This window comes from Lontra canadensis, unplaced genomic scaffold (assembly GCF_010015895.1).
Source record: "Lontra canadensis isolate GAN:19392208 unplaced genomic scaffold, GSC_riverotter_1.0 scaffold7, whole genome shotgun sequence".
Classification (NCBI taxonomy): domain Eukaryota; kingdom Metazoa; phylum Chordata; class Mammalia; order Carnivora; family Mustelidae; genus Lontra; species Lontra canadensis.
In genome coordinates, this window is record NW_022631001.1 from 30,367,893 (window position 1) to 30,385,456 (window position 17,564).

Genomic DNA, 17,564 nt, shown 5'->3' on the forward strand with positions numbered 1-17,564 from the left:
CCTGATCTTACTGATGTTTTAAGAACTCCTCTGGCATGGGGGACCTGGGTGGCTCAGTCAGTTAAGTGGGTGCCTTTGGCTCAGGTCATGAGCTCAGAGCCCTGAGATCAAGTCCTGCTCCCTGATGAGTTCCGCCTTGCTCCCCCTGCTTGTGCCTAGTCTCTCTCTATGTCAAACAAATAAATAAAATCTTTTTTAAAAAAGAATTCTTTTGGAATGTTATTCTTATCTAAATCATTTTATACAACTTTTAAATGGTTAATGAATTATCTTTTTCTAAAAATGATCCTTCTTTACTGGTCATATTTTTGCATCTGACTGAAAAAATTGTACAATTAATTAATACCTCTCTTTCCTCTCCTTTGATTGCCTACTTTCTACTACTACTACCTCTCTGGTAATATTACCATTTTAAAAATGTTAGCCTTAGTTTCCCACTCCCTAACTCCTCACCCAACCTTTGCACCCACACCTTCAACCCTACCATGACAGTTCTATGTACTGAGAACACTAAGACAAATAGACACTGGAGCGATTTAGTAGAGGAGAAAGAGAAGAGAACAGAGAATTAGAATGTAATGTAATAAGCATTGAAATATAATATTGAATGTTCAAGGTCTCAGTAAAATACTAATTATTGGGAACCCATGGTAAAGAAGAACTCTTTGTCAGAGGAACCCAGCAAGGTCCTTCAAAAAGGGGGTACCATTTGAACTGAAATGAAGCTTGTAGAGATTTGGAGAGGAGGAGAAATATCAAGGGGACACAAAGCAAATGCAAAGGCACAAAGTAGAAATAAAAAGTTAATGATGAAATGATTTGCATTTTGATTAGAAAGAATTAGTGGCATGGAGGAGGGAAGTGAATCAAGATAAGCTGGAGCATGAGGTTATGTATAATTAGTCCTCTTCAGATTTTTTCCTTTAAATTTTTACTAGTTTTCTCCCCATTTCCACACACTAAGTCCTACAACATCTGACAAAATACCTCTTGTCACACCATATGTGGAAAACAAGATGAGTCTCATTTGCATGTTCTCTAATTTTAGCCTGAACTCCCTTGTTTTTTAAGATTAGTATTTTATTCTTGAAAGTTTGAGGAAGTTGATATTATTGTATTTTCTCCATCATGACCTAGATCTCTGCATACACCCCACCATTCTGAGTACATTAATGAGGGCCACATGGGTCCACTGTCCTTCACTTCTCCCAGTTTTCCTACTTGGCTTTCATCATCTTCACTCTTCATCCCTACCTTCCCCAATATAATCTAGTCAATAAAAAAATTTCATCATTGACTGGGTATCTATCATATGGAAAAATTTGTATTAGATTCTTTCCATATCTTAACTCACTTAATTCTTACCACAAAGGGTAAATAATTTGGCTAAATACATACAAGAAAGTAGTACTGGAGATGGAATTAAAACCTAAAACTGTTAGTGCCCAAAGCCTGTGCTCTTTCTACTAAGCAAAAATCCTCCATCTTTAGGTATTGCTTCCTACCTCTCTCTCTTTCCACTGTCACACTTCCAGTTCACACCCCAATATTGTGTGTCCACAGTCTGTTCTTATTATTATTATTATTATTATTATTTTTACTATCTGGCTCACTCTCCTGGTCTTCAGTCTTGACCCTCAAACTGAAACCAATTTTCCTTTTTATTCATTTCCTTCATGTCCAATCTCCTCATAGCTTTTATACCAATATGAACTTTTATGATCAGCTCAAAGTTCCAAAACCTGATTTATCTGGTCATTTCCCACAGTAACTTGCTTCCCAAATATGTATAACATTCAAGACCTGCTAGTACTCATGATGCTTTTCACCCAATCCCTAGTCAGACCTCCATACATGCCTGAATCTATATGGCCTTTCCCACTACACACTGACCTCTGATCCAGCCACTGATGTGGTATGCTCCACTTAGCCACCATTTCCCAGCTCTGAAGGTCTTTATTAGGAAAAGAGTGTTGGCTCAGTTAGAGGAGTGGCTTCCTGACTGAGTGAAAGGAATAGATTCATGTGTGTTTTTAAGAGATTTTATTAAGGAGGGCACAAATTGCATGGAGCACTGGGTGTGGTGCATAAACAATGAATCTTGGAACACTGGGAAAAAATAAAATTAAAAAAAATTAAAATTAAAAAAATAAAAGATTTTATTTATTTATTATTTGAGGGAGAGAGTGGATGAGAGAGAGACATGAACTGGTGGAGCCATTGGGGTGAAGGGCAGAGGGGGATACAGAAGTAGACTCCCCTTCGAGCAAAGAGCCTGACATAGGCCTCAATACCAGGACCCTGGGATCATGATCTAAGCTGAAGGCAGACAGTTAACAGACCTAGTCACCCAGGTGCCCCTAGGTTGATGTGTATTACTTGAAAGATACTATAGGTAGGAAATAGAAAGAGGGGAAGTTAGGTGAGAACTAGGGGAGTAGTGCAAATAAAGGGATGTGGTTGGTTTGTGTAATTTGGGTGGAAGTCAGGATAGAAAGAAAACTGGAAAGTTCAAGTCTCAGCAGAGGTAGAGTGGGCATGTGTTACAAGGGACTAGAACCCATACAGAGGCTAGCAAAAAGGACTATTGTCCACTTAAGACAATATATATATACAAAACAGTATTCCTTGCTGCAGACTGAGTGATTTTGCTAAAATAAACATGATCATGGACTCTCCAGTGCAAATCCTATAGTGAGAACTGCACATCTGAACTCTTTACATTGTATAGCAGGTCTCTCATAATCTGACCCCCCACATTCCTCATATCTTAATCTTTTTCCTTTGTTTGGTACTCAACTGAAGCTCAAGTCACATTGAAGATTTTGCAGTCTTCAGGGCAACATCCTGCTTCAAGACCGTGCAGTTGTGCATACTCTCTCTTCTATCTGAATGTCCTTTTAGCTCTTGCCATGTGGCAAATGCCTACTCAGATTCATCCTTTCTATAAATCCCCTACCCACCCCCTACTCTCACCTATCTCCTGCCCATCACCCGCAGCTATCTGTTTTTGTATCATTTAGGACCTTAGAGCATCATATCATGATAACATGTATCACTTTGCTTACCTTTCACCACTATTAGATTTGTGAACTTGTTGAAAATACCAACTTTATCCTGTTTTCATCTCATTCATCTTTTTTTTCTCTAGTGTCCGGCATAGTTCATGGTGCATGGTTGGCACTCAATAAGCAAATATTTTGTGATATTTAATTAAGACTATGTGTCTCACCATAATCCATTCTGTTTACTTCTCTTTAGGGATCTGGGTGAAGTAGGTTGTCTTGGTTGAGTCTGGTGTGGAGACCTTGATTCAGATGCTCAGTGACAGATCTATGGAGAGGTACTCACAGAGAGTATCACCTGTGTTGCCTCTCCACCTGAAAGGATTTGCAGATGAGTTATAGAAAGGAAAAGGGAAAAGGAAATTTAAAAGTGCCTTTGGAATAGCCTGATCTAAATCCTGGAAAATTGTTTCTCTATGAAACTTGAGAGTTCCATGGCTTTGTGATTCTCTTTGCCTGGGAAAACTCTGGGGTCCAGATAGATTATAAGGAAATGAAAAATTACTCTGCTATTGATTCAAAGAAAATGTAGCATAACCAAAATGCAAAGGTTACTTCTGGGCCTTTGAATGCCCCTGTTGGGTGATAGCCCAAATGAGAAGAAAATTTTCTGTTTTGTATGTTCTTTTCCTGTAGCGATTTGATGTGTATCTTTTTCCTTTCCGCTCTCTTGCTCTCATTCTGTTTCTCTGCCACTGAACTTGGGCTGACTTTGCATGTTGACTCTTCCCACAGACCTCATTCAGGCAGAACCTGGAGATGAGTAGGTCAATGATGCAACAAGCTCACTGCTCAGTAGAGACAGCCATTCTTTAAAAGACACATCCTTAGGGATCTGGTTCACAAGTGCTATAGGATTTTCAAGGCAACAGTGACAAAGAAATTAGAGAAATTTCCCTAGTGATCTCCAAAGGTCAACAAACAGAGAAGATGCTAGATGATTATCAGATGAGAAACAGAGAACAGCAACAGTTTCATAGCAAATAAGCCTAGGATTGATCCTAATATTGGTCACAAGCATTAATTTTCCTTCCTTTCTGGTTGCTGGGAAGTAACTATTACTCATGATTTAGGACTGTAAGTGATTAATTTAACTCAGAGGAGTGCTGGTGAGGGGCTCAAAATACAGAAAAGATGACTGAAAGGTGTTAATTGTACAAGCTAAACTCTAGGTAGAAGCACAACTATCTCTCTATTCCCTTCACTCAAGAGAGGAGTACTCCCAGGTTGCTTGTTTTTCCCAGAGAAAAGCAACTGTACATAGAGGCATGGATCAAGCTTTGTGGATAAAGCAAATTTAGAAGTAGCCAGTTTTGTCTCATTTTTTAGGAAACTTCTCTTATCTCGGCTCTTCCTTTAGGAATGTTTTATGTTACTCTTCTGTGTTTCATGTGAGTAGTTATTGAGAACTACCTAAGGAAGCTGTTTTAGAAGGTGAAATATCCATTTCTAGAGACCCAAGAAGAAAATAAGCTGGGATTCCAAGCAAAGGAGGGCAGGAAGGAAGGCAAAGTGTACATGAAACAGGCAGCTTATGGTATCTTTGCTCTAAACCTTAGGACTGAAACCTTCTCTTTGCTCATTTAATATTTTCACATCTCCTTTAACCATCAAAGTGTTAATACTGTGAGACCTATGATTAGACTGTGAGTGTGGGGAAACTACAAAGAGGCTGCTCAGAATTTGAAAGTCTAGGAGTTAGATCAGCAGAACAAGAAATGACCTTGTGTCTCAGATCTGGTCCAAGGCTGCTCACCAATTAAGAGACTGGGGACTCATACTCTAACATTCAACAGAATGTGTCTTTGCCTATAATATCCCTTTTGCATATATCTCTTTGGGTTTTTTTTTTGTTGTTGTTTTGTTTTCTTTTGTTTTTAACATCTTAATTTTATTTTTTTTCAGTATTCCAAGACTCATTGTTTATCTACCACACCCAGTGCTCCATACAATACATGCCCTCCTTAATACCCACCGCCAGGCTCACCCATCCCTCCACCCTCCTCCCCCCCAAAACCCTCAGTTTGTTTCTTAGAGTCTACAGTATTTCATGTTTCATCTCCCCCTCTGGCTTACCCCCATTCACTTATCCTTTCCTTCTTCTAATGTCCTCCATGTTATTCCTTATGCTCCACAAGTAAGTGAAACCATATAATTGACTCTCTCTGCTTGACTTACTTCACTCAACGTAATCATCACTAGCCATCAGGGAGATTCAAATTAAAACCACCTTGAGATACCACCTTACACCAGTTAGAATGGCCAAAATTAGCAAGACAGGAAATAACATGTGTTGGAGGGGATGTGGAGAAAGGGGAACCCTCTTACACTGTTGGTGGGAATGCAAGTTGGTGCAGCCTCTTTGGAGAACAGTGTGGAGATTCCTTAAGAAATTAAAAATAGAGCTTCCCTATGACCCTGCAATTGCACTACTGGGTATTTTCCCCAAAGATACAGATGTAGTGAAAAGAAGGGCCATCTGTACCCCAATGTTCATAGCAGCAATGGCTACAGTTGCCAAACTGTGGAAAGAACCAAGATGCCCTTCAAAGGATGAATGGATAAGGAAGATGTGGTCCATATACACTATGGAGTATTATGCCTCCATCAGAAAGGATGAATACGCAACTTTTGTAGCAACATGGACGGGACTGGAAGAGATTATGCTGAGTGAAATAAGTCAAGCAGAGAGAGTCAATTATCATATGGTTTCCCTTATTTGTGGAGCATAACAAATAACATGGAGGACATGGGGAGTTAGGAGAAGGCAGCTGGGGGAAATTGGAAGGGAAGGTGAACAATGAGAGACTATGGACTCTGAAAAACAATCTGAAGGGTTTGAAGAGGTGGGGGGGTGGGAGGTTGGGGGAACCAGGTGGTGGGTATTAGAGGAGGCACGGATTGCATGGAGCACTGGGTGTGGTACAAAAACAATGAATACTGTTATGCTGAAAATAAATTTAAAAAATGATTTAAAAAATAAATAAAAATTTACAATCAGATATTATATAAATGTATATGTAGCTAAAATATGAAAAACTCTATTGCATAATTCAGTTTCATTTAACTTTTCTGGTGACTACTTTATGATAGTGAACTACATGGTCAAAAATTGTAATGTGACAAAGTATATATGTGCTTTCCATCTCAAGGACATTCTTGAAAATGAGATGTAATATTTCAAGAGTTTTATCCTTGAGAGTAAAATGTTAATAAATAGATAAATCTTTAACACTTAAAAAAAAACTTTTGATGAGAGTTAAAACCATCAAACATCTTCCTTATCCATTTGTCCGTTGAAGGGCATCTTGGTTCTTTCCACAGTTTGTCGACCGTGGCCATTGCTGCTATAAACTGGGTGTGGTGCAAAAAACAATGAATACTGTTACACTGAAAATAAATTTTAAAAATTTAAAAAAATTAATCCAAAAAAAGAGGAAATTAAAGTAAAAAGAAAAAAAAACCATCAAACATAAGTAGAATTTTGGTTCCATCTATATAGCATTCATGTGAACATATTTTCTGGGCTAAAATTCATGACCAGGAACAGAGATAATTTTTTTATGTGTGGATTTACTTTTATACAAACACATAGTTATAATGGAGTCAATTTATAATTCCTCCATTCAATTAGTATCCTTTATTAAAAGTGAATTTAGGTGAAATAATTGTTATAATATTTATGTGATTATTTTCATCATTCATCTAATGTGGGGGCTTACATGATATTTTTCCATTTATGCTTATAAGGAACTCTGCTTCTGTCACTATTCATAGAGTTTACTGCTTTTGGTAATTTGATGGTCAATAACTGCACCATTGGAATTCTAGGATAATTCTGGATACCTTAGAAAGTAATTAAATTATTCATTCAAGCTCTCATGCCACAACCCTTTGAATTATTCTAAACTTTAATTCCTTTACCCCAAAACACCCCAGCCAATCAAATGACTAAGATCATCTCTATTTTAATTTCAAGGACTACCATCATCAGGGACTTAAGGACATCTGTGAATACATAAGAGCAAGAGCAACTTTTTACTGAAAACTGAAATGAATTGACTAATAAATAACAATTTCCTAGGGTAATTGTATCATCGGTGTTCTGTTACAGTAATGGAATTCACCGTAGCTAGTTTTGGTAGAAAGAAAATTTGGTTCTTTAAAATCATTGAGAGAGCTGGTACAGAGGGCTTTAGGCTGAACCCTGGGAATAACATTCAGCCTCCAGAATCCCCTCATCTCAATCACAATAGAGAAAGTTGCTGCTATTGCTGCTGCCTCCTCTTCAGGGCTGATGAACCAGAATATCTGGCCCCAGAATTTTGGCCATAATTTATGTCAGCTAAATCAATGTCTCTCCCTCCCTATACATGTGACTTATGTGCGAATCAGAGTCCCATATAAGCACAATAGAGAGGAACCTAAACATGAATGAAAACCTGCGAACTGTAGTTTTAAGTTTTCCAGCCTCAGCATGTTAGCGGGTGTTGAAATGGATATGAAGAACTAATACATGATATTTACCTCAGTCTAAAAATTGGAAGAATTTGAAAGAATAGGGTACTTAAGAATTGGAAATATGTCAGATTTGGAAGGTGTGGGAACTGTGGCTTTTGACTGAGAGTAGATATACATTCACACCTGTAGTTACTCATCAAATGTCTATTGACTATTAAATAGGTAATAAAGAGAAATAATTTTTAGTAATTGTGAGTCATACAGAAATGTCTGTGATATAAGAATGTAGTATGTGATATTAAAACTAATATGAGAAATAATATGTATATTTGAATCATTATCAGTATAAGACAGAGTCTGGAAGAATGTTGCAACTAAGATATTGTCACACTAAATAGGAGTTAAGTGCAGCTAGAGATCATTTCTTTATCTTTTTTTTCCTTTTTATTATTTTTTAAAATTATTTTTATTAACATATAAAGTATTATTTGCCCCCAGGGTTACAGGTCTGTGAATCATCAGGCTTACACATTTCACAGCACTACCATAGCACATACCCTCCCCAATGTCCATAACCCAACTACCCTCTCCACACCCCACACACCCCAGAAACCCTCAGTTTGTTTTGTGGGATTAAGAGGCTCTTATGGTTTATCTCTCTCCCGATCCCATCTTGTTTCATTTTTTCCATCCCTAACCCCCACAACCCTTTACCCTGACTCTCAAATTCCTCAATCAGAGAGGCCAAATGATACTTGTCTTACTCTGATTGACTTATTTTCCTTGGCATAATACCCTCTAGTTCCAACGACATCGTCACAAATGGCAAGTTTTCATTTCTTTTGATGGCTGCATACTATTTCATTGTATGTATGTACATATGTGTGCATATATATATATATGTGTATATATATATATATATATATATATATATATATATATATATAATCTCACATCTTCTTTATCCATTCATCTGTTGATGGACGTCTAGGTTCTTTCCATAGTTTGGCTATTGTGGACATTGTTGCTATAAACATTCAGGTGCACATGCCCCTTCAGATCACTACATTTGTATCTTTAGGGTAAATACCCAGTAGTGCGATTGCTGAGTCATAGGATAGCGCTATTTTCAACTTTTTGAGGAGCCTCCATACTGTTCTACATTGTGGCTGCACCAGCTTACATTCCCACAGTGTAGGAGGGTTCCCTTTCTCCACATCCTCACGAACATCTGTCATTTACTGACTTGTTAATTTTAGACATTCTGACTGGTGTGAGGTGTTATTTCATTGTGATTTTGATTTGCATTTCCCTGATGCTGAGTGATGAGGAGCACTTTTTCATTTGTCTGAATGTCTTCTTTGTGGAAAAGTCTGCTTATGTCTTCTGCCCATTTCTTAATTGGATTAATTGGTCTTTGGTTTTGAGATTATTTTTTTTTATTTTCAGCATAACAGTATTCATTGTTTTTGCACCACACCCAGTGCTCCATGCAATCCGTGCCCTCTCTAATACCCACCACCTGGTTCCCCCAACCTCCCACCCCCACCCCTTCAAACCCATCAGATTGTTGTTCAGAGTCCATAGTCTCTCATTGTTCACCTCCCCTTCCAATTTCCCCCAATTCCCTTCTCCTCTCCATCTCCCCTTGTCCTCCATGCTATTTGTTATGCTCCACAAATAAGTGAAACCATATGATAATTGACTCTCTCTGCTTGACTTATTTCACTCAGCATAATCTCTTCCAGTCCCGTCCATGTTGATACAAAAGTTGTGTATTCATCCTTTCAGATGGAGACATAATACTCCATAGTGTATATGGACCACATCTTCCTTATCCATTCATCCTTTGAAGGGCATCTTGGTTCTTTCCACAGTTTGGCAACCGTGGCCATTGCTGCTATGAACATTGGGGTACAGATGGCCCTTCTTTTCACTACATCTGTATCTTTGGGATAAATACCCAGTGGTGCAATTGCAGGGTCATAGGGAAGCTCTATTTTTAATCTTGAGGAATCTCCACACTGTTCTCCAAAGTGGCTGCACCAACTTGCATTCCCACCAACAGTGTAAGAGGGTTCCCCTTTCTCCACATCCCCTCCAACACATGTTATTTCCTGTCTTGCTAATTTTGGCCATTCTAACTGGTGTAAGGTGATATCTCAATGTGGTTTTAATTTGAATCTCCCTGATGGCTAGTGATGATGAACTTTTTTTCATGTGTCTGATAACCATTTATATAAAAATCAAAAGCTTTTGCACAGCAAAGGAAATAGTCAAGAAAACAGAGAGGCAACCCACGGAATGGGAGAAGATATTTGCAAATGACAGTACAGACAAAAGGTTGATATCCAGGATCTATAAAGAACTCCTCAAACTCAATACACACAAAACAGATAATCATATAAAAAAATGGGCAGAAGATATAAACAGACACTTCTCCAGTGAAGAGTTTATTAAGTTCTTTAGAGATTTGGATACTAGCCTTTTATCTGATATGTCATTTGCAAATATCTTCTCCCATTCTGTCAGTTGTCTTTTGGTTTCATTGACTGTTTCTTTTGCTGTACAAATGCTTTTGATCTTGATGAAGTCCCAATAGCTCATTTTTGCCCTGTTTCCCTTGTCTTTGGTGATGTGTCTAGGTAGAATTTGTTTCAGCTGAGGTCAAAGAGGTTGTTGCCTGTGTTTTCCTCAGGATTTTGATGGACTCCTGTCTCTCACATTGAGGTCTTTCATCCATTTTAGTCTATTTTTTGTGTGTGCTGTAAGGAAATGGTCCAATTTCATTCTTCTGCATGTGGCTGTCCAATTTTTCCAACACCATTTGTTGAAGAGACTGTATTTTTTCCACTGGACATTCTTTCCTGCTTTGTTGAAGGTTATTTGACATAGAGTTGAGGGCCGATTTTTGGGCTCTCTATTCTGTTCCATTGATCTATGTGTCTGTTTCTATGCCAGTACCATATTATCTTGATGATAACAGCTTTGAAATAGAGCTTAAAGTCTGGAATTGTGATGCTGCCAATTTTGGCTTTCTTTTTTAACATTCCTCTGGCTATTTGGAGTCTTTTCTGGTTTCATAAATTTTAGGATTATTTGTGCAATTTCTTTGAAAAGAGTGCTTGGTATTTTGGTAGGATTTGCATTTGCATTAAATGTGTTGATTGCTTTAGGCAGTTTCACAATATCTGTTCTTTCAATCCATGAGCATGAAACATTTTTCCATTTCTTCGTATCTCCCTCAATTTCCTTCATGAGTACTCTATACTTTTGGCCCTTTGATTAGGTTTATTCCTTGGTATCTTATGGTTTTGTGTCCAGTTGTAAGTGGGATTGACTCCTTAATTTTTCTTTCTCTGTCTTCCTGTTGGTGTATAGAAATGAAACTGATTTCTATGCATTGATTTTATATCCTGATACCTTACTGAATTCTTGTATGAGTTTTAGAAGTTTTGGAGTAGAGTGTTTTGGGTTTTCCCATACATAAAGTATCATATCATCTGCAAAGAGTGACAGTTTGACTTCTTCTTTGCTGATTCAGATGCCTTTTATTTCTTTTTTTTATCTGATTACTAAGGCTAGGACTTCTAGTACTATGTTGAATAGCAGTAGTGATAGTGGACATCCCTGCCATGTTCCTGACCTTAGGGGAAAAGATCTCAGTTTTTCCGCATTGAGAATGATATTCGCTATGGGTTTTTCATAGATGGCTTTGATGATATTCAGGTAGGTACCCTCTATCCCATTGAGAGTGTTTTTGAAGAGTTTTGATCAAGAAAGATGCTGTACTTTGTCAAATGCTTTTTCAGCATCTATTGAGAGTAGCATATGGTTCTTGTTCTTTCTTTTCTTAGTGTATTGTATCACATTGATTGATTTGCAGATGTTGAACCAACCCTGCAGCCCAGGAATAAATCCCACTTGGTTGTGGTGAATAATCCTCTTAATGTACTTTTGGATCCTATTGGCTAGTATTTTGGTGAGAATTTCTGTGTCCATCAAGATATGGGTCTGTAATTCTCTTTTTTTGATGGGGTCTTTGTCTGGTTTTGGGATCAAGGTGATGTTGGCCTCATAAATGAGTTTAGAAGTTTTTCTTCTATTTCTTTTCTTTTTTTTTTTTTTTGGAATAGTTGCAGGAGAACAGGTATTAATTCTTCTTTGAATGTTTGGTAGAATTCCCTCTGGGAAGCCTTCTGGTCCTGGGCTCTTGTTTTTTTGGAGATTTTTGATGACTGCTTCCATCTCCTTACTGGTTATGGGTCTGTTCAGGTTTTCTATTTCTTCCTGGTTCAGTTGTGGTAGTTTATACATCTCTAGGAATGCATCCATTTCTTCCAAATTGTCAAATTTGCTGGTGTATAGTTGCTCATAATATGTTCTAATAATTGTCTGTATTTATTTGCTGTTGGTTGTGATCTCTCCTCTTTCATTCATGATTTTATTAATTTGGGTCCTTTCTTTTTTCTCTTTGATAAGTCTGGCCAGTGGTTTATCAATTTTATTAATTCTTTTAAAGAACCAGCTCCTAGCTTTGTTGATTTGTTCTATGGTTCTTTTGCTTTCTATTTCATTGGTTTCTGCTCTGATCTTTATGATTTCTCTTCTCCTGCTGGGTTTAGGCTTTCTTTGTTGTCCTTTCTCCAGCTCCTTTAGGTGTAGGGTTATGTTGTGTACTTAAGACCTTTCTTGTTTCTTGAGAAAGACTTGTATCACTATATACTTTCCTCTCAGGACCACCTTTGCTGTGTCCCAAAGATTCTGAATGGTTGTGTTTTCATTTTCATTTGTTTCCATGAATTTTTCAATTCTTCTTTAATTTCCTGGTTGACCCATTCATTCTTTAGTAGGATGCTCTTTATCCCCCATGTATTTGAGTTCTTTCCAACTTTCCTTTTGTGATTGAATTCTAGCTTCAGAGCATTGTGATCTGAAAATATGCAGAGAATGATCCCAATCATTTGATACCAGTTGAGACCTGATTTGTTACCTAGGATATGATCTATCTGGAGAATGTTCCATGTGCACTAGAGAAGAATGTGTATTCTGCTGCTTTGGAAGAGAATGTTCTGAATATATCTGTGATGTCCATCTGGTTCAGTGTGTCATTTAAAGCTTTTATTTCCTTGTTGATCTTTTGCCAGAAGATCTGTCCATTTCAGTGGGGGGGTGTTAAAGTCCCCTACTATTATTGTATTATTGTCGATGCATTTCTTTGATTTTGTTATTAATTGGTTTATATAGTTGGCTGCTCCCACATTAGGTCATAGATATTTAAAATTGTTAGATCTTCTTGTTGGACAGACCCTTTAAGTATAATATATTGTCCTTCTTCATCTGTTATTATAGTCTTTGGCTTAAAATCTAATTAATCTGATATAAGGATTGCCAGCCCACCTTTCTTTTGATGTCCATTAGCATAGCAAATTGTTTCCCACTCCTCACTATAAATCTGGGGGTGTCTTTGGGTCTAAAATGAGTTTCTTGTAGACAGCAAATTGGTGGGTCTTGTTTTTTTATCCATTCTGATACCCTGTGTCTTTTGATTGGGGCATTTAGCCCATTTATATTCAGGGTAACTATCGAAAGATATGAATTTAGTGCCATTGTATTGCCTGTAAGGTGACTGTTAGTGTATATTGTCTCTGTTCCTTTCTGATCTACTACTTTTTGTCTCTCTTTGCTTAGAGGGCCCCATTCAATATTTCTTGTAGGGCTGGTTTGGTGTTTGCAAATTTTCTTCATTTTTGTTTGTCCTGGAAACTTTTTATCTCTCCTTCTATATTCAGTGACAGCCTAGCTGGATATAGTATTCTTGGCTGCACATTTTTCTCATTTAGTGTTCAGAATATATCATGCCAGTTCTTTCTGGCCTGTCAGGTCTCTTTGGATACGTCTGCTGCCAATCTGGTATTTTTTACCATTGCATGTTACAGACTTATTGTCCTGAGCTTCCTTTAGGATTTTCTCTTTGTCACTAAGATTTGTAAGTTTTACTATGAGATGATGGGGTGTGGACCTATTTTTATTGATGTTGGGGGGGAATCTTTGTTCCTCCTGGATTTTGATTCTTGTTCTCTTTGCCATATTAGGGGAATTCTGTACTATAATTTGCTTCTATATACTTTCTGCCCCCCCTCTCTCTTTCTTTTTCTTCTGGAATCCCAGTTATTCTAATAATGTTTTGTCTTATGTTATCACTTATCTCCCGATGTCTCCCCTCATGGTCCTGTAGTTGTTTGTCTCTCTTTTGCTCAGCTTCTTTATTCTCCATCATTTGGTCTTTTATATCACTAATTCTCCATTCTGCCTCATTCGTCCTAGCAGTAAGAGCCTCCATTTTTTATTGCACTTCTTTAATAGTTTTTTTTAATTTCACCTTGTTTAGATTTTAGTTCTTTTATTTCTCCAGAAAGGAATTTTATTTCTCCAGAAAGGGATTCTCTAATATCTTCTATGCATCTTTTGAGCCCAACTAGCACCCTGAATAGTCATCATTCTGAACTCTAGTTCTGACATATTACCAGTGTCCATATGGATTAGGTCCCTAGCTGTTGGTACTGCCTCTTGTTCTTTTGTGTGTGTGTGTGTACTGAGTTTTTTCACCTTGTCATTTTATCCAGACAACAATATATGAATGAATGAGAGTAAGTGGATGGCAAAGACCCCAGAAAAACATATACTAAACAAATCAGAAGATTTGAAGGACCACAAGGAAGATCAGAAGACTGGGAGGAGAAGAAAGGGAGGAAAAAAAGAATTAAAAAATTAAAAATAAAAAAATATATACATTAGACTGATGGATAGAATAGAGCCACCCACTTGATTTTGGGCATATTCTGGTCTCTTAGAAGACACTACCTCCCAAAATTTTAAAGAAAGAAAAAGTTATCTATATACAAAAATAAGGATAAACACGATGAAGAGATGAATATCACTGTACAGATGAAAATTTTGGAGAGACAAGATGGCGGGGAAGTAGGAGGAGGCGCCCTTTCAACCTGTACCCTAAAGTGAGCTGATTACCTTCCAAAGAACTCCGATCACCCATGAAATCAGCCTGTGATCAGAATTATACACTTCTGGATCTCTACAGGAGCAGAAGACACCAGTGGGCAGGTAAAGCAGAGTGGGAACGTCGGACTGACATTGGAAGAGAAACAAAAGGGGGAGGGAGCCACCAGAGGCAACCCATTGGAAAGTAATATCCCAATACTAGAGTGCCCTGTGTCTGGGGACCAGCTTTAACTCAGAGTCTGGTAGAAAGCACTCAAAAAGAGCAAAGGATCATGGGGGGGAAATTGTGGGAATCAGGGTGGTTAGGGACAGGGGCTTAAGTCCCCAGAACCAGGACAGCCACCCCGGTGCAGAGCCAGAGAGAGCGTGGTGGAGAAACCAGGTCTTGGTCCCTGAGCCACCAGTGCGCCTGAGAGCTCGTGGGGTCCCGCTCCCATGAGGGGCTGGGAGGCTCACTGGCTGGCAGAAGCACAGCCTTTTTGCAGTCCACATGTGAGTGCCGTGCCATACTATCAGAGTCTGAGTCGCGCCCCGCGCCCTCCCCTGAGAGAGGTGTATACAGGTGCCAGCCCGGTGCTCTCGGACCCGGAAAGACCAGGCACTCCCAGCCGGGGCCAGCGGGAAAATTTCAGTGTGTGATCACTGCTTGGAGCCTCTCCGGCAGTCTGGAGCTGCCCAGAGAGCTACCGCTGCCATGGTTTTGGGTACAAGCAAAAAATCCTGCGACCCCAGGGACCGCGACTCGGAACCTGCTCTGCCAGTGGCCAAGGGAGAATTTATTTGGGCTCTGCAGCCAGACTGAGGCTTCTTTCTGAGAGGGAGGTCAGGGTGCAGTTTGCTTTCCTATAAAACAGACAAAAACCATCAAAAGCAGTCAAGGCGAGAGGGGAAAAAACCAAAAGTGAACAAACATAAAAACCTCCAGAGAACAAAAGCCTGAAAAAAAACAATTTCCTCAGAGCCCAGCCCCTTGAGGGGGGCGGGAGGACTTAACTCAGAGAACATCATTGACTGAAAACCCACGTGACAGGCCCCTCCCCCAGAAAACCAACCAGGAAAGGAAAAAAAAAAAGATGACAAGAGAACAACCACCATTACTTCATAGGACAACTTTTATTTTTAATTCATTCCCACAATTCTGGCTCATTTTTTTATATAGATAATTTTTTAACCTATTTACCATCACAGTGAGATGTCCAGTACATCAAATTCCATAATAACCTTCTAACCTGAACTTTTTGATACATACACCTGTGTTTTTCTTTTGCAAATCTATTTTTTAAATTTCTTTTTTTTTAAATTTTAGTTTAGTCTAGTTTATTCCTTTTTTATTTTTGTTTTCTAATATTCATATAGAGTTAAACTTCAAGGTAATCCCCTTTCCCCAATCAATGCTACCCCTATAGAGGAACCAATTTTTAATCCCCCTTTATCTTAGGAAAGTTGAGTCCTTTAACAAAGATATCAAGATACATCCAGGAAGAATCAAAACAAACTTCCTCGCCCACACTGAGAATTTGTAACCACTCTCCCAACTTTTTCTTCCACCAGTGTTTCTGTGATTTTGTGTTTGTCCTGATAGTATATAAATCTTACACTTGGGGTTCTTTTTGACAAGGTTCTTCCTTTATTTGCATATATATATATATATATAATTTTTTTCTCTTGTCATATACTTTTATCAGTCTTTTTGTCTGTTTATGTTTGTATAATTCATCAATCTTACCTTGGGACCCATTTGGACTGAACTTCTCTTTTATCTTCCCTTTCTTTCCTCTCTCTCTCTCTCTCTTTTTCTTTTTCTTTTCTTTTTTCTCTCATTTGGGTGGGGAATACTGATTGCTCAGAAGCATTCCAGGGTGCACCTTGACTGCATCATGGTCGATACATCCAGCTACATCCATTCAGCCATCTATCACCAAAATGACTAGGAGGAGGAATGCCCAACAGAAGAAAAATACAGGGGATGGGCCTTCTGCAACAGAGCTAATGGCTATCAATACACAATATGTCGGAAAGATAATTCAGGCTAACAATTATCCAGGCAATAGCTAGGTTGGAGAAAGCCATGGATGACCAAATGGAATTGATTAGCGCTGAACAGAAAGCGACCAGGGATGATGTTCACTATGTTAGGACAGAGCTGAAAGCTACCAGGGATGAGGTTCACAATACTCTCAATGAGTTCCAATCTAATCTAAATTCTCTCAAAGCTAGGGTAACTGAGACAGAAGATAGAATTAGTGATTTGGAGGCAAAACAGATAGAAAGGATCAGGAGGAAGCCAGGAACAAACAGCTTAGAAGCCACGAAAACAGAATCAGGGAAAAAAATGATGCCATGAAACATTCAAATGTCAGAATTATTTGAATCCCTGAAGGGGAGGAGAAAGAAAGAAGTCTAGAAGATATAGCGGAACAAGTTCTTCATGAAAATTTTCCCAATCTCGTGAATGGAACCAGCATTCATGTACTAGAGGCCGAACGGTCTCCACCCAAGATTATAGATTCCAGAAAAACATCAAGGCACCTGATAGTCAAATTGAGGAATCATAATTGTAGATATAATCTCTTGAAAGCCGCTAGGACAAAGAGGCTCCTTACTTACAGAGGAAAGCCCATCAGGATAACGTCAGGCCTGTCTACAGAGACCAGGCAAGCCAGAAAGGGCTGGCAAGATATATATTCAGGACACTAAGTGAGAAGAACAGGCAGCCAAGAATACTTTATCCAGCAAGACTGACATTCAAAATGGATGGAGAGATAAAGAGTTTCCAAGACCGGCAAGGCTTAAAAGACTCTGCAACCACCAAGCCAACACTGCAAGAAATATTAAGGGGGTTTTATAAAAGAGGAAAAATCCTAAAAATAGCATTGAACAGAAATATAGAGACAATCTACAGAAAGAAAGACTTCAAAGGTAACACGATGTCAATAAAAACGTATCTATCAATAATCTCTCTCAATGTGAATGGCCTAAATGCGCCCATAAAATGGCATAGGGTTGAAGATTGGATAA